Here is a 26,885-nt window from a genome sequence, read left to right as displayed (position 1 = left end):
AACTAAAGATTTATAGCTCACCTATATGCTTCAATTATCAAATAATTTTAACTCTACAATTCAGTAATATACATGCAACTTACAAATATTAGACTATTAGATTATTCAATAACTTTCTGTAAACTTATATAAACATTGTCGTTCAATTCAAAAGCTCTTATTTTGTGCCTATAAAAAATGAGTAATGAAAGCTACGTAATTATTCAGAGAAAAATTCAGATGTTTTTTTTTTAAAAAAATATATCGAAAATAATTCAGATTTTAATATTAATTCTGGCTATAGTTCTAAAGTTCACTTATATACTTTGAGTAAAGTATTTTAACTTTGTTCAGTTTATATATTTCTTATGAATATTAGACAATGTTACAGTATTTATAAAATCTATTTAAAAACATTTAATATTTCTCGAATGTTTTGTTACGGTACGGGAAGTTCCAGTAATTTACCTTAAAGTACGATGCCATATACTAATAGTTGATCTTACTATGTTTTAAGCAAATTATTCATAATAAAAAAATAAATAATAATAAAATAAAAAAAAGGCTAGAATTAATAACTAAAAATATTTACCTGATAACTTTTTATTTATGCATAACATGGCAGGTGATCTTTTTATATTATGCCTCCAAGGCGTTACATCGTGTTCCAAAAATAGTGTTGTGAAGCTTTAGGAAGCTCGCATGTACATCGTGCTATAAAACGGCTTTATAATTAATAATTTAATATAATGCTGGCGCGCTAAACATGATTCCCTTGATTGATATGAGACACCTACCTTCCGGCTTTACGCTCAGCCGACAAGTTTCCCGACTCGTCAGACTTCACGCACATGCAATACCTGGTCGAAAAGACCGGAGAGAAGTTTCTTTTTCAACTTTGCGATGCAGTGAGGTTTTGTACAAGTAAATTATTTGTTTTTTTTTAACTTTTGAATACTTAATGGCAGGAAGGCCCTCTGAGTAGTCGCAGCACTGTAGAAAGCGAAATACACCAATACAGTTATTGAAATATTAAAGACAGTTTACAAACTACCCATTTTTAACTTTTTTACCAAAAAAATATCATGGTTTTCCAGGTTATTTAAAAAAATATTCTAACTTATATCCAAATAAATCTGTCTAATTCTTCAACCTTTTAGACATTCTAGGGTTTTTGCCTAATAATAGCTCCTCTTTTTAGTGAGAATATAAAGAACCCTCTGGCCCTTAAATTTAAAATATGATAAAATTTTATTATTTAAAATTTTAGTTTATTTTTTTAATATATTAATATTTTAATAATGGGAAGAAAAATATACTCAATTCTATAGAATAACATACTTTTCAATAAAATTATGCTCACATATTGGAACTTATCAATGAAAAATCTTAATTTAGGAATCTTCAACCGTTTTTCGGTTTTAATTATATTATCGTGTCAATTTCTTGAAATGTAACAAAAGTTTTAAAATATTTATTATATTAGAATATTTTATTTGATCATGTTAGATAATATTTAAACTAGTTGGTACTGGTATTTTGCCTTGAGGCAAGTTACACAAACTTTCCGATATGTGTGAATAATCAACTAAATCAATAAATAATAAATTAATTCATGAGTGATTAAAAGTATTTGAGTGGATTCATCACACATCATTGAAAACGAACGTTTCTATCGTTGTACCAAGTAAATCTTCTAATTTTAATTTTAACAAACGTCAAAAAAAACAACTCATTTTCTCAAACTTTGAATTTTTAAAAGTAAACTACTTGTCGTAAGGCCGTAATATTTTAGTAAGTTTTATGAGACCATGATATATATCGCCAAAAAAAGTTCCAAAAAAACGGCTTAATTTTTTTTATCAACTGTTAATTACAAAAAAACGGTTCGGTAGATTTTCACCTAAAACTAATCAGTATCATTCCCAACAAATAGCTTTCGAACAGTTTTTGATTTTTTTTTTTTTAAATCGATTTGGTAGTATGAGCTTAATCTGGACGAAAAGTTGAAACTTTTCTCCAAACTTTCCTTACAAAGAAACGGTTTTGGCAGATCGTTGCTCAAAATTGATAAACGCTAGTCCTCATCGACATACATTAAATGGCTTTTAAATTTGAAATCGGTCTAGCCGTTTTTGAGAAAACGTCGATTTACGACAAAAAATCTGTTTATATGCACGCACACATATATACACTTACCTTTTCCAAAATTGGTCTCATTCGATTCAAAATGGCTTGAAACGTCGAGGAAAACATGAAATTAGCGAATCGATTTTTTTTTATGAAAATGTAAACTTCTCCTTCGGGAAGTAAAAAAAAGGTATTTTTTTGACAGGGAAATTTGATTGAATTAATTTCACAAAGAAAATAATGGCAATTATATGAATTAAATGAAAGGGGTCGTTTAAATTGAGCAAAAATAAGTGTCGAATTTTTTTTTCTGAAACGGTTCTATATTTTATATATAATTGTTTGTTATTCTGTGTTAATAATAATACCAATATAATTGTTTGTTATTCTGTGTTAATAATAAACCGCTTGAAATTTTTCTTGGGAAAAGTAATGACGTGGAACAATTTTACGTAGAAACATATGGAATAATAAAGATTATTTAAAAAATATTACATTATCTTTTATACTTGACGTTTAAATATAAAACTGTGTTAGATATAATGAACTCGTAATAAAAATATAAACTAAAACTAGTAATAAAATAATACTGTTTTCTTAACTTTCAAATCTCTAAATTGAAAGTAAAAATTTCCACAAAAGGAAGATAATTGACCAATTATTCAGGTTAAAATCAGAGAAGGGAAGGTGAACATTGAACATTAAAAAAAAAATAAGAAAATATAACAAATACAATAATAAGTGCTAGAGTTATACAACTTTTAATATTTTTTAGGTAAATTGAGCCTTATAATAAGATAAAAAAAATCTCAATTAAAAATCATGTAGTTTTTACATTTAATGAAAATCATATAATAATTTTTAAAAAATAGGGCTTTGTGATAGGATGGCAAAAATTTAAGGTAATATGTTCTGTTATATGCATTATCAAAAAATAAAATGAAAAATCGAACCAAAAAATTAAAAACAAAATTGGAGTGACCAACCCTTAGTACATGGTATTCAATTAGAATATGCAAAAAATATGTCCATTTAAATATATAATATATATATATATATATTTAATTATATTATATTACATTCATGTCAGGTGTCAAATACATATTACAATCGTAGTATCCATTATTCTTATTCAAGTGATATATCTACTATTTTTAAGTACACTGTTTTGAAAAGATTCATGGTTTGCAATTAGCTTTCCTCTCGAGCAGTTGGAAGATGTCCAACGATTCTCATAATATAATTTATTACAGGGAAGCTAATATTGTATATAATATTTGACAGCGAGAACCGTCTGGCCAAAGATTAAAACGAAAGGTATATGAAAGTTGACATTATCTGGAAAATTATTTTCAATTGCTGTCCTTTAGAATTTCAAATATATGATTTTACAAGCTGAATTTGAGTAATTAAATTTGTAATTAAATATTATATATTGCAATTTACTAGAATATTTTGCGACTTTGATTTGATTATATCGCTTCTTTTTGTCTTTAAAGAAACTAGAAAAAAAAAACACCTATAATTATAATGTTTGAAAAAAGTCGTAAATATCTCAATATTGCAGATATTTATATCAATAGTATTACAAAAGATGATGTTGCTATAATGTAAATATCTATAAGAAAAAATCCATAGGCAGCATAAGTGTATTTTCTTTCGTTAGTATTTTTTTGGTTGTGAGCACTGTTGTTTAGTTCACGAACACCTTAATATAATATTGTATGAATACGTTATTTATTGATTTTAAGAGATGTATTATTAATTTTGAGTTAGATTCAACAGTTTTTATATAGACTCTATAAATGCTTACTTCTGGATGAGATAAAAAGGAGAGCAACTGAAAGTTTACACTGGCAAAGATGTAAACAAAAAATAGCAAATAAAAGAGTAAGTAAATTATATTAAAAAAGCAATTTTACAAGATGTCAAAAAATGATGTTGCAACTCTGCTGATGAGTATTTCTGACGAAATACAGATCAAAGGTTATACATTTTTAACGTAATTTTGTTAAAAAATATACCCTTGATTTTATATTTTGCATCGGTTGATTAATGTAACTGTAATTTCGTGTAGTTTCTTTAAAACAAAATTAGACTTTGGACCTGTTTGCCCCTTGCCATCCTATTTTATTCCTCCAATATTTGAAAAATAACAAAAAAAATTACATCTTTACTATATATTGGAAGAATATACAATTACATTAGTTACGTTTCTGCAAAGTATATTTGTGAAAAGTAAATATTTGTAGGTATACATACACATTACATATTAGTTTCAATTTAGAAATGAGTTTCAAAATTTTGTTTTTTAGAGAATCGTTCGTGAATCTGGTTCAAAAAATTTTCTAAAGTAGTAGTAGTTGAAAAAAAATATTCTAATAAATAATATGTACTATATAACCTAGCAAAGTAACCAGTCATAGCTCCGAACTAATTATATTTAGAAAATCGTTCGTGAATCTGATTTTAAAATTTTTCAAAGTAGTTAAAAAAAATTATGTTCTAAAAATAATATAGACTATGCAACCTAGCAAAGTAATCAATTTATGAAGCTACTTAAAGCTCTGAAAACGTGATATTTATTTTATAATTTATTTTATAATTTTTGAACAAAGTAATTTGCGGCTCTGTCAAATACTTATATAATAACTAAGTATTAATAAAGTAATACTAATAAAAATATTTTGATGAATGAATATATTTATCAAACACGCAAGAGCCCCATACAAATTGTCAAATTTTTAATTGCTGTTTTTGCTATGTGTTTGTAATAATATATTTTGAAAACGCGTTTTAAAAAGCGTTTACGATAAAAATATATTAAAATTACAATATTAAACGTGCGTTTTAACGACTAAATCTTTAAAGCCTTACGTTACAAAAAAACAGTTTTATAAGAGAAACTATGTTTTGTTTATTGTAAATAATACAAATATCATAAATATAGATAACGATATTATTTTCTAACATTGTATATCTATTTTAAATGTTTATATCGAGATAATACACTATTTTAATCATAGTAACTTTTGTAAATATAAATGATAAGGCATAGCATTAAATTATTTAATTTGAGCAAAAAGTGTCTGTAATACTATATTTGAAAATTCAGTACTTAACAAAAATGTATAATAAAACGAAAGAATTTGAGCAAAAACTGTCTATAATACTATATTTGAAAATTCAGTACTTAACAAAAAATGTATAAAAAATAAGTTTTGAATTTTATGAATATTTAATATATGTTGAAGATATAAATTTGTTCAAATATTGTCTAATTTTTTCGAAAAGACTTGCAAAAATTAAATGAAACATTTGATGTATTTCAAATGAAAATGAAAGTTATAAAACGTCTCTGCCATATACAAAATCTGTCTATATATAGATTTGAAAGATCAATATTCGAGTAAAAATTTATTACTTTTTGATACTTGTTTTTATTATTAAATCTGCAACGTTTAAATATCTTATAATAATCTCTTGTGATTAGAAATGTTGTTTATAATATTTTTATCCAAACTTTTCAAAGTATGTTATAAATTAAAATAAAATATTTAATGTATGTTAACTAAAAATAGCCTTGATTTTAGTCTAATTGGAAGCTCAAAATCAATAAAATAATATTATGCAAAATATAAAAAAAAGTGTTACAAAAGTTAGTAGAGTACCAGGTTGCTAGTGTATAAAAACGTTGTGAATTTTCAAAACAATTTCGTGAAATATGTCATTAATTAAAAACAAGCTTTTATTATCACAGCGTTCGTTTGTAACTTTTAATGATGAAGTACTATTTGCTGATTTACCCATTCGTTTTTATTATTAAAACGTGAATTCATGTCATTCAAATTATTACTCTAATCATCAAAAGTTACAATTCACTATTTGTATGAACTATTCCCATAGCACAGTTATTTTAATATTGAATGCCTATTAAATAAATTACTCTCGATAAGGAGCAATCAACTAATGCATTAGGTATAGATAGAGTCATAGGTCAATTAACTAAGTATTTCTAAGCCTACATCACATTAATTTGAATATAGAGGCTTTACAAACACAAACATCTTGGTCTATACAGGTATTCTATATATAATGCACTTAAGTAATTAATATTCCGTCCATTCTCAATTAATCTAATGTCGGACCTATTAAGCTAATTGGAAAAAGAAAAAAAAAATACAGGTGTTGTGTTTGTTTGCCTAGTGTTTTGTGACATCAATTCAATGAATACACGACACATTAATTTTTAAATTAATTGCTATAGTCCATTTATATTTACCTCTTTTGTATTTAATTATGTTTTTCCATTATCATGACATGGACTCACAATGATTAAGCAGCATAGTAAATTTTCTTGTCATGGTAATTTACATATTATTTTTTTGGTCTCGTTTACTTAGAGCATTTAGCCACTTACAAGGTTTTATTTTATATTTAATACTAACCTTTTAAATGACATTTTATTTAAATTTTAACAACATATTGATATATTTGGTTTCTAAAATCGGCGCCTAGTTCTTTTGCTTCAGGTGAACTTCAGGAAATTTTCTGGCCATTTGATCCGCTATGCCTACAGTTTGTAACGATTTTTTTTTCAATAAATGCTTATCCTTGCTTTATATTGTAAGAAAACAATTACCTATAGTAAAAAAAAATTAACGATGAAAATTGTTCCATATTATCATTCTATTGCTTTGTAATTAGTTGTACTTTATTTTTGTTCGAATAATTCCGACTTGTATCGCCAAGTTTGTAACAATTCTGACAATTCTTTATAAAAATTACAAAAATATGGTTAATTAGTCTATTTTCAGATGTAGGTTCTGATAAATTTATTAAATAGCATAAAACTAAGAATATAGTTAAATTTGTGTTTACTTATAGTTCTATGAAAATAGACTCACAAATTTTATTTTATTACATGATAGGCTCATATATAAAATTGCAATAAATGCATTTATTTTTATAAATAAACTCCAATTGTATCTTAACGCTCTCTTTGAATTCTAAAACTCACTTTCATCAATTATCAATGAAAATGAAATACGTTCTAACATTACTTTTATAATTTTATTTATATCTCAAAAAGCTTATTCTGTCTTGTTTACAGAACATTTTTGGAGTGATAAGCTACTTACCAAAAAAAATCGATGCTTCATATGTTTTCAAATAAAAATTTACTGGAAGCTTTGTTCTATCTGAAATTCTTTCTGGGTCAAATAAGCCGGCCTGGTACATATTGCTATTACTGAAAATAAACCACAACAACAAAAAATATTAAAAAACTATATTAACAATAAAATGGTTAGTACGAGATTTTCCCACATTTACAAAAACAATAAAATTATAGATGCTATTCTAATTCAAAGTTTAATATGGTCTTTGACACGCCTTTGGTATGATTAGTGTTGAGTACAAATTATCGCAAACACTCATAGAATCCCTTCAGTACTGATCGCTCTCTAATAATTTTACTAATTTATATAATTTAGCCATTTTAGACTGCCTACATATACATATTGTCCTTAATAAATTTATAATCATGAAATATTAAAAACAATTATTCAAACCAAAATTGATTTTTAATTTTATTAGTTTGTTAATTCGTTAATTCGACTTGTCATCTTCCTATCATTAACTTCCCGTAGGGTAAGCTATTATAATCGCCAAAATATCAAAAACGAAAATTTTATATATTTTTACATCTTGAAGGTTTCTGAACATTATGGCATACCTTAGAAAAAAATGATGTGTGTGTCCGTATATGTTTGTTTGTGTGTGTGTGGGGATATCAATTTTTGTCTACGATTTCGGGAACACGAGTGAATCGATTTGAATTATTCAAATATCATTTGATTCTATTGATAAGGAGACGTGCAGATTAGTTTTCGGACAAGGGGGTCCAACCGTTTCGAAGATACGAGGGAAAAAAGTGACAAGAATGGCAAGATTTTCAATTTTCATAGTTCATTTATAGACTTATACGGTTCAAACAAATTTTAAAATCTTCAGTTTTTTTTTTTCAGAATTTTCAAAAATATGCAAAAGTTGTATACTTTAAATATATATTTTAAATTTTCAATCCACTTTAAAAATGTATATATTTTATATGCGTTATTCTAAGAAATATATTTTGATTCATTCGGCATCTCTTGTTATATTTAAAGTATAAATTAAGTTAATAAACTAGTGGTGGCATCGTGCCTTAAGGCAAATGCTGCTGAAACATTGTCTAATATTTATAAGAATTATATAAACTGAATAGCAAAGTTAAAATTATTTGAAGTATATAAGCGAGCTTTAGAACTTTAGCTAGAATTAAAATTAAAATTCGAATATTTTCGATATTAAAGAAAAATTTTTTGGAAAGAAAAAAAAAATCCCAATAGCGATCGTTTCGTCAACACAAGCAGAAATTATTCTGAATCATTCAAATCGGATGATTAATTTGTGCACATTTAGCTCGGTAATTCCGAAACGGATGCATCTGCCTTTGTCAATCGCCACTTCTCCCATAATTACAAATTGAATGTTTGTTAGATCATTCAAGTCGGATGATACTCCGTTCTCTCAAAAACTCGATTTCTATTTGGTGCACTCTTTGCTCTATATCTTGTAAACGGCTGGACCTGCGTTTGCCAAAAACTAATCAGCACATCTCCCTATCAATAGGAATCGAATATTTTCGAGCCATTCAAATCGGTTGATCCGTGCGCCCGAAAAACGTGTGAACAAAATAATACGGACACACACAAAACACACACACATCAATTTTTCTGAGATATGCCAAAATGTTCAGTAAGCTCTAAAACGTGAAGATATGCAAAATTTTTCATTTTCTATTTGCGGCCCATTACTATAGCTTACGGGAAGTTAATAGTGTTTTAGTGCGATAATATCGTCACTATATATTATATGATCGATAAAATATTGCTGTGATCCCAGCACTGGTACCAATATGTTGTGGATCCCACCGCTGCCACCAAATACATTATGTTGTGCCCCATCAAGCAACGGAGCCACAAAGGTTCTTCCTGCTGCTAAGTATCAAGCTGATACCAGACTGTCAATGCGAATCAGTAAAACAGATGAAGACTTTTGATGATTATATTTATTTCATGATTCTTGTACACTTACATATAACTTGAACACTGAACTTAAAAATAATTCCATCGATTACTAAATACTACTAACTCATATTAACTGAACTTTATGACGACTGATACGGAATGGCTGAAAAATGAACTAAGAATGAACAACAATTTCGACATCTTGCAGCTTTTATACCCTTATCAAGATGACGCAATCCTTTTTCTAGAATGTGTGTTCCAACTTGTTCAGATTCCTTATATGTGAGTCAGAAAACTACGCTTTAAATAATCGTAAGGCACAGTTTGTGGTTTCAAAAGGAATTTTATCAACGCTTGCAAGGTTACTGTAAGCTTACATTGTATTGTAGCTATGAGTAACACTAACGGCGTTGTTCATATTCTGGCTGTTATATAGTAATTTATGATATTATTTAAATTATTATAAATGGATGATTACCACTACAATATATAGTAATTAAATTATCACTTTGATATATATCTTGATATCTTGATTTTTCCCTTAGATATTTAATTAAGTTACGGAAAAATCCAGCAATTTGCTTCAAGGCACGATGCCATGCACCACTAGTTAGTTTGTTAATTCGTTAATTCCATTTGTCATCTTCCTATTTTTAATTGTCTCCGACGGTCTTTTTATCTCAAACCTTCTATGTCATGTTTCAATTAACTCGTCTCTAAATGCATTTTGCAAATAAAGAGAACAGTGGTGAGGTTTAAGCCTACATGCAGCCCGTTTGAAGTGCCTTCTTCGGGTTTCCATGAAGAGAGAGGCCCATTGTCTGGCCGGTATGCCGAGTGCCGAGTGCTCTGTATCTAATGCGCTTGTACTGCGCGCTGCGATGGATAATTGTGTACATAATGCCGCAGAGGAATATAAAGGCGCATCAGCGATATACCGAGCTGGATAAATAACAAACACGTAGTCATAGTCATAGTCATAGTCATATTATATTAAAACCCATTGAGTTTGTAACGGTAGTACAGGTCGGTGGGAAATGCATAGACTTATGGATAGGGCTTCTTCTAGGAAATCGCTTTAACCAGGTAGCAGCGATTGACGAATATACTCGTCATGGAGATGTGGCTGTATTTTCTGACGATTACATAGTCACGCGTATCAATCTGTGAATATTTACTATTTAAATTGAAAATATGAAATATTGAAAAAAAAACAAAATAGTGTAGGGCGAGGTACAGAGGTCTAATTTGACTTCAAATAATTTATACTGTCTTATAAGACCAAAAGGAACGGTAGAAGCTAATAAAGACGCGAGAAAGGCATTAGTTGATGCAAATCGGCACATAGCAATACTTGAGATTCCGTTTAGTTGAAATTTATCAAATTTAACAATTCATGAGTACTCAAAAAGTCATCGATTTTTCTCGAAACCCAATGTATGGTTCTCATAGAAACAAAGGTGTGTGGTCGCTCTGACGTCCGTGATTTGCTTCTGAAAAGTCCTTAAAATTATCAGGATTTGAAGCGAATTGTCACTAGAAATAACAAATGGGATGTAAAGAATATAATATACGTTATTTCCCATGAAACAAAAGAGAAAAACGTGCTCAAAACAGGTGCAAAGCTGAAATTTGACAAAAAAAGGAAATGCAGTATGTTTGGTAAGGTTTTAAAGGAGTTGTTCATTTTTCAGCTTTTCCAGGATATCATAACGGTTAAGTGGGGTGCCTTATGTCATGAGCTAGATAAACTAAATGACATTAACTAATACCAGAAATATGACAAAAGATGTTCGATCAAAACTCCCGATACATAAGTTATTGAAGTAATTATTTATGTTACAAAAATTACGTGTCTTTTTTCGGCTCACAGGCGTAGTGAAAAGGGACACCCCAGAGACAAACTGTTCCTATACTTAATTTTTAATTATGAGGAAATAGCATGAAATAATCGCTACTATTATTTGAATTTGGTCAATGCATAATTCAAATTTAATCGACACATTTTTCATAATAATCACACTGTATATAACCTTGATCTGGTATTTTGTCACAAATATTTATCAGCAAAGTTAGAATATTAACTTAATTGATCTATAGTATTTTTTCGTTCATTATGTTCTTATTGTTTAAACTTTTGCCAGTGCTAAGGTTGAGTTGGTCTTTTTTACCATAATCATATGAAAGCTTTTATATGGGTTACACAAAAAAAAACTGTTGAATCTAACTTGAAAACGTAAAAGTGAAAATTATTTTCATGTTTTATAAAATAAATAAAAGAACTCAAAACTAAAAAGAACTAAAACGAAAAAAACTTATGTTCGGGATATTGATATGCGGTTGGACCTTCAAGCCCGGCTCTACCCTACTCTAATAATAGAACCATTCGTACGCTACTTATCCTTTAAGAAGAAGGCATGTGACCTCTCTCACCTATAATCAAACTATTGCAAAGATGTAAAGGAGTAGTTAAGAGAAAAGAAAATCCATGGACTTATAAGGAATTAAAATTCTCATTGAAGAGCTACGTAATCAAGCCACATTATATAAATTCAAATAAATTCAAAAAGAAGACTGAAGAAAAAGCTGCACAAGGATAATATGGAGGACCCTTCAAATTATCACAACTTTATATGATCAGAATAGTAGAATCACTTATTGACGTGATTCTCTAACTATCAATATAATATTTATCAGATTAAATTATATGTGCATTTGAAAGTGTGTGTGTATGTGTGCGAGTGAATGACATAAGCCAAATAGCTCATAGAATTGTCATGTATTCTGATTGCTATTAAAAAAAATCATTTGAGATCAAGTAGGTTCCATAGACATAATCTAGAATATTTTGACAGGACTCTCTGACCTACTCACTCGTGATCAAAATTCGTCCGAAGAGCGCTTGACGCTCATTACCTTGCCATATTATTTTTGTATAACTTTCAAAATTTTTAGTTGTTATCATCAATTAGCTTTCAGTGTAAGGCAAAAAAATATTTTTGCCTTTTTCTTTTTCATCTTTTTAGGAACTCCATCATTCCCAGTCAACTGGTTATCGCAAAATTCCACGACTAGGCCTATATTTTGACCAAGCAATTCATTCGTAAAATACTTGCAAGAAGGTACGTATGAACCTTATATGTTCTACCCATTTCGTATAAAGTTCATACTCATCTTGTCGCAGAATGTACTTCGGTTGAACAACAACAACAACAGCGCGTTGCACTGATGGTTTCTCCTCATCCTTCGTTTAGTTTATAAAATCACATTACACTTGACACTTTTCGGTTTGAACAGTGCAAATTTAATTATACGCGAATCTGACACGCTTGGCGGAAACCGGAGCATCTCGTGCACCGCCATTCGGATGCACATGCACATGCACTGTGTTGTTGTTTGCGTTGCACATAGTGTTAGAACGATAGTATCGATATTGAGTAAGTATCAATACTTTGACTTCGATACTGAGTACTACTCAAAAAGTACCGGCTATATTTTTAGACTCCACCAAAAGTTCGACCGCATTTCATGCACACCACTCATTTTTTTTCGCGACGACACCTCTCTTCATAGATAACGAACGAAACAAGCGATAAGTCGAGTGCGATATGGTTTTTGTTAAAGAAAATGTTTATGAATGCCCCTAGTCGAAGCCAATGATTAACAATAAATAAAAGAATTCGAGTTTAAGATTACGTACGTCGATAATATAATTTCTGTTACCTCCGAGAACATATGTATATCAACGATAATAAATTTTGTATATTGTATGCAAAAACCTTGTTATCTGCGAAATTGTCATGCAACCAACTTTGGTTAAATAATTTATTAAGACATTCGATTTCCGATTCTAATTTTTAAATCCGATACTTTTTTTCTAAAATAACTACTTTTTTTATTTCCGTTAAATATTTCCATTAAAATTGTTATAATTCCGATTCTAATATTTAAAGCCGATACTTGTTTTTTTCTAAAATAAATACCATTTTATAATCGCTAAGTATTTCCATTAAAATTATTATAATTCCGATTCTAATATTTAAAGCCATTACTTGTTTTTTCTAAAATAAATACTATTTTTATTTCCGCTAAGTATTTCCATTAAAATTATTATAATTCCGATTCTAATATTTAAAGCCGATACTTGTTTTTTTTTCTAAAATAAATACTATTTTATAATCGCTAAGTATTTCCATTAAAATTATTATAATTCCGAATCTAATATTTAAAGCCGATAGTTGTTTTTGCTAAAATAAATACTATTTTATAATCGCTAAGTATTTTCATTAAAATTATTATAATTCCGATTCTTGAATGAGTATTTTTCTTTATGATATAAATTAGCTGATACTAAATTCATAAATGAATACTTTTGTCACAAAACAATACTTTTTTGTAATTATTGAGTATTTTTCTTTATAATATAAATTAGCCGATACTAAATTCATAAAAGAATACTTTTGTCACAAAACAATACTATTTTTTAATTAAAGAGTATTTTTTTTGTGATATAAATTAGCCGATACTAAATTCATAAATGATTACTTTTGTCACAAAACAATACTATTTTTTAATTAATGAGTATTTTTCTTTATGATATAAATTAGCCGATACTAAATTCATAAATGAATACTTTTGTCACAAAACAATACTATTTTTTAATTAATGAGTATTTTTCATTATGATATAAATTAGCTGATACTAAATTCATAAATGAATACTTTTGTCACAAAACAATACTATTTTTTAAGTTATGAGTATTTTTCTTTATGATATAAATTAGCCGATACTGAATTCATAAATGATTATTTTTGTCACAAAACAATACTATTTTTTAATTAATGAGTATTTTTCTTTGTGATATAAATTAGCTGATACTAAATTCATAAATGAATACTTTTGTCACAAAACAATACTATTTTTTAATTAATTAGTATTTTTCTTTATGATATAAATTAGCCAATACTAAATGAATACTTTTGTCACAAAACGATACTATTTTTTAATTAATGAGAATTTTTCTTTTTGATATAAATCGAATTTGAAATTAGTATCGACAAATTATTGTTTTAAACTTCTCAAAATATTGAAAATGATGCTGACTTAACAGCATCAAATACAGGCAATAGAATTTATCATAATATTGTAATTCGATCTGTAGAGAGTTTTAGATCTCTCTTGCACTTATGTTTGATTTTGGCGAAAAGTACTCAATATTCGATACTGAGTAGTATCGATACTTTGCCTCGATACTTCTAACACTAGTTGCACATAATCACGGCGACGCACTCCGCACTCTGCACATGTTATTATAGACCAGGATTTGATGTCATTATCGGCAGATAATTGTCACTTCACTGCATTCTAGCCGTGTTTCGACGCCAGCCAGCTAGCTGTTCAGTTTACATACGGAGCTTTAAGCTCACATATTCCCAATCGATGAAGATCAATAAGGACTGTCTGTCAAGCCGATGACGCATTGTTGATAATCTCTTTGTAAAGAGACACACACGTAAACTAGTATACGTTGAATACGATGCATTGCCTAATGAGAGGTATTGAGGTTAAATTACAATGGGAGAAGCCTTGTTCTAATGTTCTAAAATTAAACGGTTACTATCTATGTTCCTCTTTCTGCCGAAATGATTTTAAGCATGGAGGCGTTTGCATTTTTTCGTCGGTTAAAATTAAATGTAATAACATTATAACAAATATTGCACCTGTTGAAAAAATTTTTGAATTTTGCGCTGTAGAAGTCAATTTTTCTCATACTACTTATTGTATTATTTGCGTATATAGAGCTCCAGATCAAGATGCTATTAAATTTATACATTTACTTTATGTTCTAATGGAAGAACTTTTTCATAAATATAACTCTATTATTGTTTGCGGTGATTTTAATATCCATCTGGACAAAAGCTCTAAAATCAGCGAAAGTTTCAAATCTAGCATGGATTCATTTGGTTTATTTCCTACCATAAATGATCCCACGAGAATAAGTACTTCTTCTTCCTCTTGCATTGACAATTTTTTTACAAATTTAACTGATATAAAAACATTTGTCATTAATACGGGTCTTTCTGATCACTACGGAATTTTCCTATCTTTATTAAACAACACAACTTCACAATCTATTAATTATCAATATAAAAGAAATTTTAATAATAATAATAAACTCTTATTCAAAGAATTATTAGAAAATGAGACGTGTAACCAATCTTATGAAAATATTACTTTTGACTCGTTTATTAATTCTTTTTACATAAATTTAATCTTGCTTTTCCGCTATTGAAATATAAAATCCAAGTTAATAATTTCCATAAACCTAACGCATGGTATACTCAAGGCTTGAGAATTTCGTACAATAAATTACTAAGTCTAGAAAGAGCGTCTAAAACCAACTTCGATATCGACTTTATGATTTACTTTTTAAAATACAGAGAAATTTTTAATAATATTTGCAAATTAGCAAAAATCAAGTCTAATGAAAGTGTTATTTATAATTCGCACAATAAGCAGAAGGCAATGTGGTCACTAATTAAATCAGAAATTAATTATAAATCAAGCTCTTCTGACATAGAATATCTCAATATTAACAATGAAAAAGTCAATGATAAAATAATTATAGCAAATGCTTTTAATAACTATTTTGTTAATGAATCTTTTTATATAACATCCAATATTGTAATCGATCCGAATATTTCAGCAGCACATTTTTCTAAAATTATTAGAAATCAGAATTCACTGTACCTATTTCCCATAACTCCTGATGAGCTGTCGAAAACAATTCTGTCCCTTAAAAATTCATACTCATCTGGTCCTGATGAAATTTCGTCTGATATTTTAAAACAATTCTATCCACTATTCATTGATGATCTCCTTACTTGCTTAAACAACGCAATTAGTAACGGTGTCTATCCGAATCATTTAAAACATTCAAAAATTAGGCCACTTCATAAAAAGGCCCCACTGACATTATCAATAATTACAGGCCAATTTCTCTATTAAACACTTTTGACAAAATTTTTGAAAAAATATTACATAGTCGGCTAAACAATTTTTTAACAGTTAATAATATATTATATAAAAATCAATTTGGGTTTCGTCGAAATCACTCTACTTCTCACTCAATTTACTCATTAGTCCATGACATTATTCACTCTTTCGAAGATGGTAGCTTCTGCGTTGCAGTTTTCTGTGACTTGTCCAAAGCTTTTGATTGTATCTCCCATGAAATTCTTTTAAACAAGCTCGATAAATACGGTGTACGTGGTATAGCTCTTGAATTATTCTCATCTTACTTATCAAATAGGACTCAATCTGTTTATCTTAATGATCGTGGTTCAGTAATTATCTCAGACAAACAAAATATTAAGCTCGGTGTCCCTCAGGGCTCAATTCTCGGACCATTATTATTTCTCATCTACATAAACGATCTGCCAAAATGTACAGATCTCTGTAAATTTATTCTTTTTGCCGACGACACTAGCGTGATTATAAAAAGCAATTCCTTAGAAGAAGTAAATAATAAATTAAATCTAGTTATGAAGTCAATTTCGAATTGGTTCAATTCTAATAATCTTTTGCTCAATAATGACAAAACCCAAATTATGTCTTTTCGAACAGTAAATAGGATAAGTCATGAGATCAATTCTTTAACTATCAATAGCATTCAATTTGAATTTTCCTCAGTCTCAAAATTTCTAGGCATCCAATTACAAAAAAACTTAAACTGGGACGATCATATTCATTCCATACTTGTACCTAAGTTAACTAAAACCTGTTTCATGTTGAGAATTCTTAAATCAAAAGTTAGTTTAAATTGCCTTCTTTCAATTTATTATTCTAATTTCTATTCGCATCTCGCTTATGGAATACAATTCTGGGGATTCTCATCATCCTTAAAGGATATATTCAAAATACAGAAAAGAGCATTAAGAATAATTTTTTCCCTCAGTTCTTTATCCTCATGTAGGAATCTTTTCCGACAATATAACATTCTCACTGTTCCCTGTATATTTTTGCTAATTACGTTGTCATTCATAAAGAATAATCCTTAACGCTTCAACCTATCCTCCATGTTAAATTCCTATTATAAAACAAGAAATTTGACTATAAAAGGACCAACTTTTAAACTTGAAACATCTTTTAATACCATAGACGGAAGAGGAGTACAGCTTTTTAATCTACTCCCACTACATATTAGGAAACTGAATGATCGTAAATTTCATAATACTATTGTTAAACTTTTAAAAGCTCAAAGTTTCTACGATACTTCTGAGTTTGCCAATTTCGATATCAAACATTATTTTGATAATGAAATGCCTACTGTTACTAATTAATACTTCTTTTTGCAACAGTTACAATTTTTTTCCCTTTTCAATACCTTTGCTAATTTTCATTCTAAATTATTTTACTATTTTCCTACTTTAAGTATTTTATCATTACAATTATTTTCATATTGTATATTCTTTTTTGATACTGCTCTTAATTTTTATTTTCCAGATATGATACTCAACTAAAAATTGCATAACGGATATTTCAAGGATTTTTTTTACCATAAGAAGACTCTCAAGATCTACAACAATTAAACTATTTGAATTTTATTACATTTTTTTTTTCTTCAAGTTATTGTATTAGATATTACTAATGTTAGGCGTAATATTGTTTAATAGTTGTATTTTACTATACTTAATTCAATTAGGATAATTTATTTTCTGTAATTATTAAATTTATTCCTGTATCCGTAAATAATATAAATAATATAAATAATAAATAATGCTGCATTTATTTTAACACTTTAGTCGCTCATAAATGCAAGTTTGAGTATGCGGCGATATTAATTAGGAGCCTTGTAGCCAGATTGCGGTATCAAATCTCCAAACAAATACATCCTATTAATATCAAACAATATTTTCACCAGTTTTTTCTTTCTAGCCCCGAAAATAATCTTAACTGTAAGAAACCTTTCAACACCAGTAAGAGAAAGATTTAAAAGGATACCTTAGGTACAAGGACAAAGTCGATGAAAATGAACTTATAGCAAATTTGTATAATTCCACGTATAATCAAAGTCAATAATACAATATATTACACCTAGTAATATATAGTCGATAATACTATATATTACATCTATACCCCGTATTATACGAAAGATACGTTTCATAAAAAACCGTGTAACTCGAAAAAGAGTGCGCGTAAGATTCACACGCAATTGAAGTGAAACTTATTTACTACTGTACAAGATTGCATTTAAGTAAAAATAAATACATCATACAACAATTTTAAATAATATTTCTTAGTAATATGGTAACACTCGCGATGCACGCATTTATTAGTGTCAACCATTATACACATTTACATAATGATAAATTATAAATTATTTATTCATAATAGCATTAAAAATATGTACAATATTTAAAAACAATAATGTAATTGAATTCATACTTCAAATATGACATGATCAGTTTGTCATTGTAATTAGCATTTAGAAATGAACCTTCATTAGAGAAGTAATTTCTGATTAATAAATTATATAATATTCGTTCACACAGTAGATTATGTTAAACAACGCCAAAACTCATCATGTAATTGTGTGAAAAACTTCATGTAATTAAAATTAACATTTATTGACTACTTGTATTTTTTTTACTTCTTCGCTGGCGATATAATCTCATTCTTTAAACAGCTGTACTATCTGTATTCCCTAAAAAATATTTTTCATTTTATTAAATTCAAAGATTTATAGAAACTACGAATAATATAGAAATAATTTCTAATCAATGTTTAATTTGTTTTATTATTTTCAAGGAATAGGGTAAAATATTATTCTGATTCAAGCATTTTCTATTACATCAAGATTTGCACTACGATGTAACTTTAAAATGTATATCTATGCCGATTTCCTTGTTAAAATCGGTACGCATATACTGTTGATGCCGCTACGCATACAACGACAGATCTCTATTCACATACACGACGTCTAATCACAATCGACCCGTATAGAAATGATATCATAGAAAGCAAATGACGAATCATTGGCACTCGACTCTTATCTTATCTTATCTTATCTGCCGTAACGCACTTCCATTGCATTTGTACGGATTTACACCCTAGTCGCACCTAAAGAAGTTTCACTTAAAAAATATTATATGGAAAAATCGTGCTAAACGAAAATCGCTATAAAAAGCCCCTTTTGTTTTTATCATTGAAAATAAATGTAATAATAACAATTAAATTGAACATAAAACAAATTGAATAAATTATAAGAATATTTTTTTCAATAAATTTTTTTTTCATCAAACTATAAAATTTCTTCATAAATAAAAAATGCGTTAATTTGTTGCGATAAATCTGATTTTGTAATATAGTTTTGTACTTTCGTAATAAATTTATTTTGGATAAATACTTTTCCCATATCAGCCCGCTGAGCGTGAAGAATAAGCGGACACTTTACCTCACATTGATTTGACTTATAATGACATATGCTGCTCCAAAATAGAACGCGACGAGTAAGACCAACTTACGGAAACTAAAGACAGTATAAAATTAGACACTACAACTAGTACTCAACAAAATAAGAGACCCACTGACTAGACATTACTACTCAACAAAGTACATACATGAACAAACTGACGTACTCGACTATATAAATAAGCTCACTGAAAATTTTTACCAGAAATGTGGGGATCATCCTAATACCAACATCGGTATCGATGTTGCCTTGGCCAATTTACTAAAGACATAGTAAACAAGCCATGCCAAACTATATCGATGAGCGACCCAACTATTGTTCATAAAACCACGTATACGATGAAGGATACTATACCTACGGATAAATATCCGAACCATGACAAAAATGTAATATCAAATATATCAAAAAACAATATCAAAAATGTACATATTTATATTTATTAAAATATATGTTCGTTCGTAATATAATGATAGTTTTATAATTTCATAAGATAAATAAGTTATATACAGTTCCAAACTATTAATGAAAAAAAAAAATATATTTTTCTCTCAAAATATGTTTATCATTTATTACACTTATTTTTTTAATTATGATATTCTTCTCTTTGTTACAATTTTTTATTATTTATTTTTTGTCAATGCTAACTTTAAAATAATTTAAGATATCAGCCATATATTTTTCCTAGTATTTTTGTCTATTTTGAATCAGGTGGGTATGAATCCAGTGGCGTGCATGATTTAAGCGGTATGAGGTTTAATGGTGCATTTTGTTTTTGTGTTAAAATAACGAAATAACACTGACAGCATGTCAGCGCTAGAACGATTTATTAAAACATACGAGTGATACGTTAAATCTACGGGTTGACGTTTTTACATTGCCAGCAAAAATATACACACACATTTATTTGCAAACCAACTGTCAAATTCATATGCAAAATAAAAATTGTGCCAATCGAAATAATACCAAAAATATAATAATGAGTATTGGCCGAGTCAATCCGCACACACGCTGTGTTGAATTATTGTACTAATATCGTTTTTATTTCAAAATCTCAAATTTTCTCTTTATTTTATATTTATGAAAACAACTTTAGCAATTGATTAATAACTTAAAAAATTTAAAAATTTTCAGAAATTCAATAAAAATTATATTGTAAAGAATATATAAGTATCTGTTATAACAATGGATAAGTGCATAATAAGTGGTTAAGTAAATTTTCACTATGGCTCAGTGGTGTTGTGCTAATATTTTTTTTGCCGGAACGCTAAAATTTAAAATCCGGTTCATAAAATTTGATATATTTCGATAAGAACTCACAAATCTAATATATTGACTTCTTATATAATTAACTCTGTTATATACAGCTAGTCTATACATTAAATTGTACAAGTATGAGGGAATCATTGAGTACATAACTTATATTCTTCAATGACATTAATTATATTTATTTTGGTATTATTTATACTCATTAATTCCTACAGGTATTTATTATGATATAATAGTACTCAAGATTTATTACAATACTTTGTAAGACTTAACCTAATATGATAGAGATAACCTATTACCTATCATACTATACTATGTTATTGTATATCATTGATAGATATCTATTATCTATCTGTCTATCATATCGTGAGATATCTATACCGTCATTAACTTATTATATACCTACATACATTTTACTTCTTATAAATACTACTGTCTAATTTATATATTCACCTATATTATATAGGTTTACCTTACGCCCTGTGCATTTTTTTTATTACCTCTATCTATCTATTGTCTATACCGGGAATTGAGCCCGGGACTTCCGCGTGGCAGTCGCGTAACTTAACCACTACCCTATCGGGGTAACTGTTGTTACCGCGGGTCATTTTCTAATTAATTAGATAATTAATACTAAAGTGGCGCGACGACACGCGGAATAAGACGGTTGATTGTAGCGTTACAGTGGTGTAGTGGTTAAGGTCGTAGCGTGTCACGCGGTGGACCCGGGTTCGGTTCGCGGTAAGGGTACAAATAGCGTGTAAGAAAAATTGTAGGTAATAGTATATATAGTAGATATAGATTGGTTATATAATGTAGGGATTGAGAGTATATGATAAAATACAGCGTATGGTATAGATGTAAGGCGTGTAGTGTAGAATGCAACGTATAGGAATGCGTAATATACTATAAAAATACAGGAATAGGAACCTATGGTGTAGGTGTTAGCGTATAAGAAATGCGAATGTATATTAGATTTAATTTATAAATATTAGTTTTTCTATAAGAATTTTTATCTCGGTATTAAATATCTAAAATATCCGTTAAGGCGTCGATTACACCTTACTGCTGCCTTTGCCGTTATCACTTCATAGAAAATTAATTACTGCACTTTTAAACGATTGTGTGCACTGTGCGACAACAGACATAGAAATATAAATTTTATTAAATATTTGAGTAACTTGTGCGAGCTGAATTTCTTAAGGTGTTCTTATTCTCGCAACTTACTGAATTCTAAAAATTCTAAATTTAAAAATAAAATATAAAAATTATTATACCGCTGTCTCAGGCAATTTATAAATATACAATTTATAAATATACATATATACAGACTAATACATACAGAATTTGGAGTTTTTCTATAATCCGTAATATTGAGAAAGTTTGCATTAGACCTAAAAAGGGATGCGTATTTACCTAAGCTATGGAAATATATATGAAAAAATTATATGATTTGCACATGCATCCTGTGCTTACTTAAACTAAACAATGATCATAATATATTTAACGAATTTTTAACAGTATTTACAAATTACATTCAAATCACCCAAAGCAAATGGGTTAAAGTCGTGTAATTTTTTAATTTGCCTCCCCCTTTTGAATTTAAAAATTGACTTTTCTGTGGGGCGTGCGCCCCACGTTGGGAATTACTAGTCTAGGAGTACATTTTTTTAATCTACTACCAGGTTAAAATAATTGAGTGATCATCAATTCCATCAGATTTTTATAAGATCAAAGTTTCTATGAATATGCATACAAATCTCAAATTGTAGGCCAAAATTGAGACAATAAGTCTATTGAAATATCAGGGTAACTCTTTTGCTATAAATTGTCAACTAATTTACCAATAAATAAATGTCAATAAAACAATGATTAAAACAAATTACCAATAAATGTTGGATTGTAAAGATTTACAAGCGATCGAACGGCTTATATTTTTGCCTTAGATGGCAAAAAATTCATCCAATTATTAAAATATTACATATTTTTGCAGTTCTTATGCTTTAAAAATCGGTTCAAAAATCGGTTTTCATGTTTTTTCTGGTTCCGTTCGAACAGGAAAGAAACGAAAATTATTACAAAACCCATTTTGTTCACATATATGTATGTTTATTACAATAATAACATTTAATAAAAATTAGTTGAATAATAACTTATAAAATTTACTTATTAAATCATTTTCTTGACTTGAACATACCATTTGTGAAAGATGTTATTACCAGTACCAGTCATCGCCATTTTGAGAAGTTGGAATCCCATCCCAATGACATAGTTAAACATCTTCTTCAAGAACCCCGATCTAGGAGGCTCAAAAGAAAAGTCCCAATTGATTTGAAGATTGAGCAATAAAGACCAGACTTAGCCATTATTTACCTCAGCCAGATTAGCTGACCACTTGATGGAGTGGCAGCTATTGAAACTTTTAAAATTCAGCCAATTTATTATGTGTGTGTGTATGACTGTGTGTGAGTATGTTTACTGTGTGAGTGTGTTTAAACATAAGCATAATAGCTCATAGAATTTTGTAAATTCTGATTGCTATTAAATAAAGTATAAAAAAAAAAAAAAAAAAAAAAAAATCATTTTCTGTATGTAGCGATTTTTTTATATTTTTTCGACGTTTAACGACGTTCCGGCGCGTTCCGGCTCGACAACACCACTGCAGTATGGCTTATATTAAGGAAATTAAAATTTGCTGTTTTTTTATTTCAAATTTTTTATAATATTATTACGTTAACCGTTGCAATATCAGAAAAAAAATCACATGAGTTATGGTAACTTTATTTCGCGATGAAGCTAAAAAGCTATCAAGGAAAGTTAATGTATCAAAGAAATATTTTTTCAATATTTCTGAAAAAAAAACTATTTTTTGTCACACATATGTGACTGACTGATTAAAATGTCAGACGTATTTGGTGACATGGTTCATGTAGAACCTTTTAGCGGCTGATTAGTAGGACTAAAATGGCTATTAACGTGTTGAATATACAAATAACATTGTGATAAAATATTAACTCGTATATTGTATTTACAAAGTGAAGTTCGAAATATATGCAATATAGAGTACTTGCTTAAAAATTAATACTAATAGATCTAAATACTAAGCATTATTATGATATAAGAAAGAGTATTTAATTTCTATAACTTCAATCAAAAACATATATATTACTATGCAATCTATACTCAAAAATATTTGAAATGGCTAAAGACTTCATATTCAAGATCGATTGAATAGAGAGCTGATGTATAGTTTGTATTACTATTTAGAGAATTTCGAATAATATTTATATATACAAAACAAATGCATATTAAAGAGCAATATCCGTAAATAATTATCCTTTACTTTATAAGATTATTTAAAACCTCAGATAGGCAACATTACAATAAATAAACTTTCAAACCTGAAATTCAGGCATTGTTTCTACAGCAGTAACGAGAAAATGTTTTGTTAATTACTCATAAAAATTGGTCTCTTTTTGCACATTTAAAGTTAAAAAGAAAGCATTTTTTATTTTTTGTTCTTTTTTGAAGAACTATTACAACCCAGCAGTTCCATGAGCTCTAGTGATACTAAACAACGTCGTTTTTTAATAGGTAACCTAACAGTTGGCCTTTTTTATTTATGATAGTTTCTTAAAAATTGATCTAGCATTGATATTTTTATTGACCTATCCATATTTGAGTAATTTATTTTAGAATTTATTTAATATCGATAATGCAGCTTCCAAAGAATTTATCTAATATTGATGGTATAATTTTATTAAAATTTACCTAATATTGATGCAAAAAAATTAAAATAATTTTTTTATATATCTTAACGTTCCAGAGAATTCTGAAAATTTAGGAAAAATGGATGTATGTGTATGTGTGTGTGCGTGTGCGTGTGCGGATACAAATTTTCGTTGACGATTTCGCGAAGACGAATTAACCGATTTGAATATTTAAAAAAAACATTCGATTCCTACTGATAAGGAGACGTGCTGATTACTTTCTTGCAAAGGCAGGGCTAGCCATTTTGGAGATACGGGGCAAAAAGTGAAAAAATTGTATTTTAGTTTTTGAGATCACGCGTCCGATTTGAATAATTAAAAAGAAACATTTTACTTGTATTGACCAAATGAACAGCTGGTGAAATTTTTGTAAAGGCAGTCCAGCTTCTCCGGAGATCCAATAAAAAAAGTGAAAAATAATGCCATTTGGCGGTCAAAATTGAACATTAAACATATGTACATCGTATTATCAGATATTTTATGAAGATTATAATAATAAGTACAAATTTAGGGTACATTTGCATGGGTTCCTAACGGATACTATGTTTACACGTTAGACGACTACGCGGCGCTCACGCGCTTTGGTATTTCGACTCCAAATTAGCTATGCAGTGCGATTGCCTAAAAAAAAATTCAAAATTTTCAAAATAAATCTAAATACAAAAAAAAATCTAAACGCAAATATAATTCAATTTTTTTCAAAGTTTCTCAAAAATCTAATTTGTTCAAAGTTGTTTTTAATAATTTAGTTTCCGGTACGAAAAGTATCAGCAGTTTGCCTTAAGGCACGATGCCACTAGTGATTTAATTTGCTACAATAAAAGGGGAGGGGTTATGTACACAAAGATCAAAATTGCAAAAGAATCTTTATATGTTTTAAACACTCATCATCATTGCAATTGCTATATGCACATATTAAAAAGTGTTCCTAATTTTTGATAAAATATTTTATCCAAACTTCTTTAATGTTTTAATTTTTCAAAATTTTTAAATAACCTTAAGTTTACAGAAATTTTCAAAAAAATCTAGGCGCAATTTCACTGAATAAAATGATATACATGCCCAAGCACATATTAACGATGTTCTTAAGAAAATACATTTTATAGAAACTTGAGAGAGTTCTATGATGTTCACATTAAGTACACGTACATGATGGTAAGTGTACAATACCTTTCCGACGCCTAATTTATGAGCTCTCTTATAAATCAGGCGACTTATTTCGCCTATAAAACACGAATTATAATAATTACAGAATTTATAATGATATATTTTACAATATTTAAAACAATTGATATTAATTCATCATTCATCATTCAACAGTTTTTATTGATTATTTTTATTCTATGAAAATTTGATTATCGTGCGGAAAAATCTAGCAAATTGCCTTAACGCTACTAGTTTGGCACTCTTTCTTAGTTAAGGATTATTTTCTTCAGATAGTGAATTATATATAATATATATATTTTTCGAATGAATTCAAAAGAAATTTTACTGCAAATGTTACGATGTAATAACAATATTACAAAAAAGTTCGCAAAATTAGTAATATTTTTATTAATAATATGATGTTTAAAATAATTACCAGCTAATCCTTCAAAATTAAATATCTATATTTGTTTTAGTTATTGGTTTGGAGAACTAGATGACTGGTTTTGATGAACCAGGTGACCAGGTGCATCATTGATTAAATGACTAGAATGAAAGTACACAATTCAATTCCAATTATATTTACAAACCAGGTGAAGAAACTAATATAGTTATATTAAATTTAAGTATGGATTTAACACATTTACGTTTTTGTTTTTAGAGTTTTGTATCAAATATGCTTGATATACGAGTATATTGTATGTAAAAATGTCCTAGCCAGTTTCACGTACATTTTTGGATTATTTCTAGTTGTTCAAATGTCTCATTTTGTTATAAGAAAAAAGTCATTTATTAAATCAACATTATCAAAATCAAAATTGCAATTTAAAAAACATCATTATAGTGTTTACATGAAATTACATGGAAAATGAAAAATGCACAATTATAGAATAAATTAAAATTGAGCTAATAATATTATATTATATTATATATATATAATATTATAAATAATAATAAAAAATAATAATAAAATAATAAATAAATAAATAAAAATGGATTAAAAATAAAGAAAACTAAATAAATAAAAATCAAACAAATTGTAGTACT

Source organism: Ctenocephalides felis, unplaced genomic scaffold (genome assembly GCF_003426905.1).
Source record: "Ctenocephalides felis isolate EL2017-DRISC unplaced genomic scaffold, ASM342690v1 CF-g0.4_SCAFFOLD_00845, whole genome shotgun sequence".
Classification (NCBI taxonomy): Eukaryota; Metazoa; Arthropoda; class Insecta; order Siphonaptera; family Pulicidae; genus Ctenocephalides; species Ctenocephalides felis.
The sequence above is the reverse complement of the archived record's forward strand: the minus strand, read 5'-3'. Positions refer to the sequence as shown.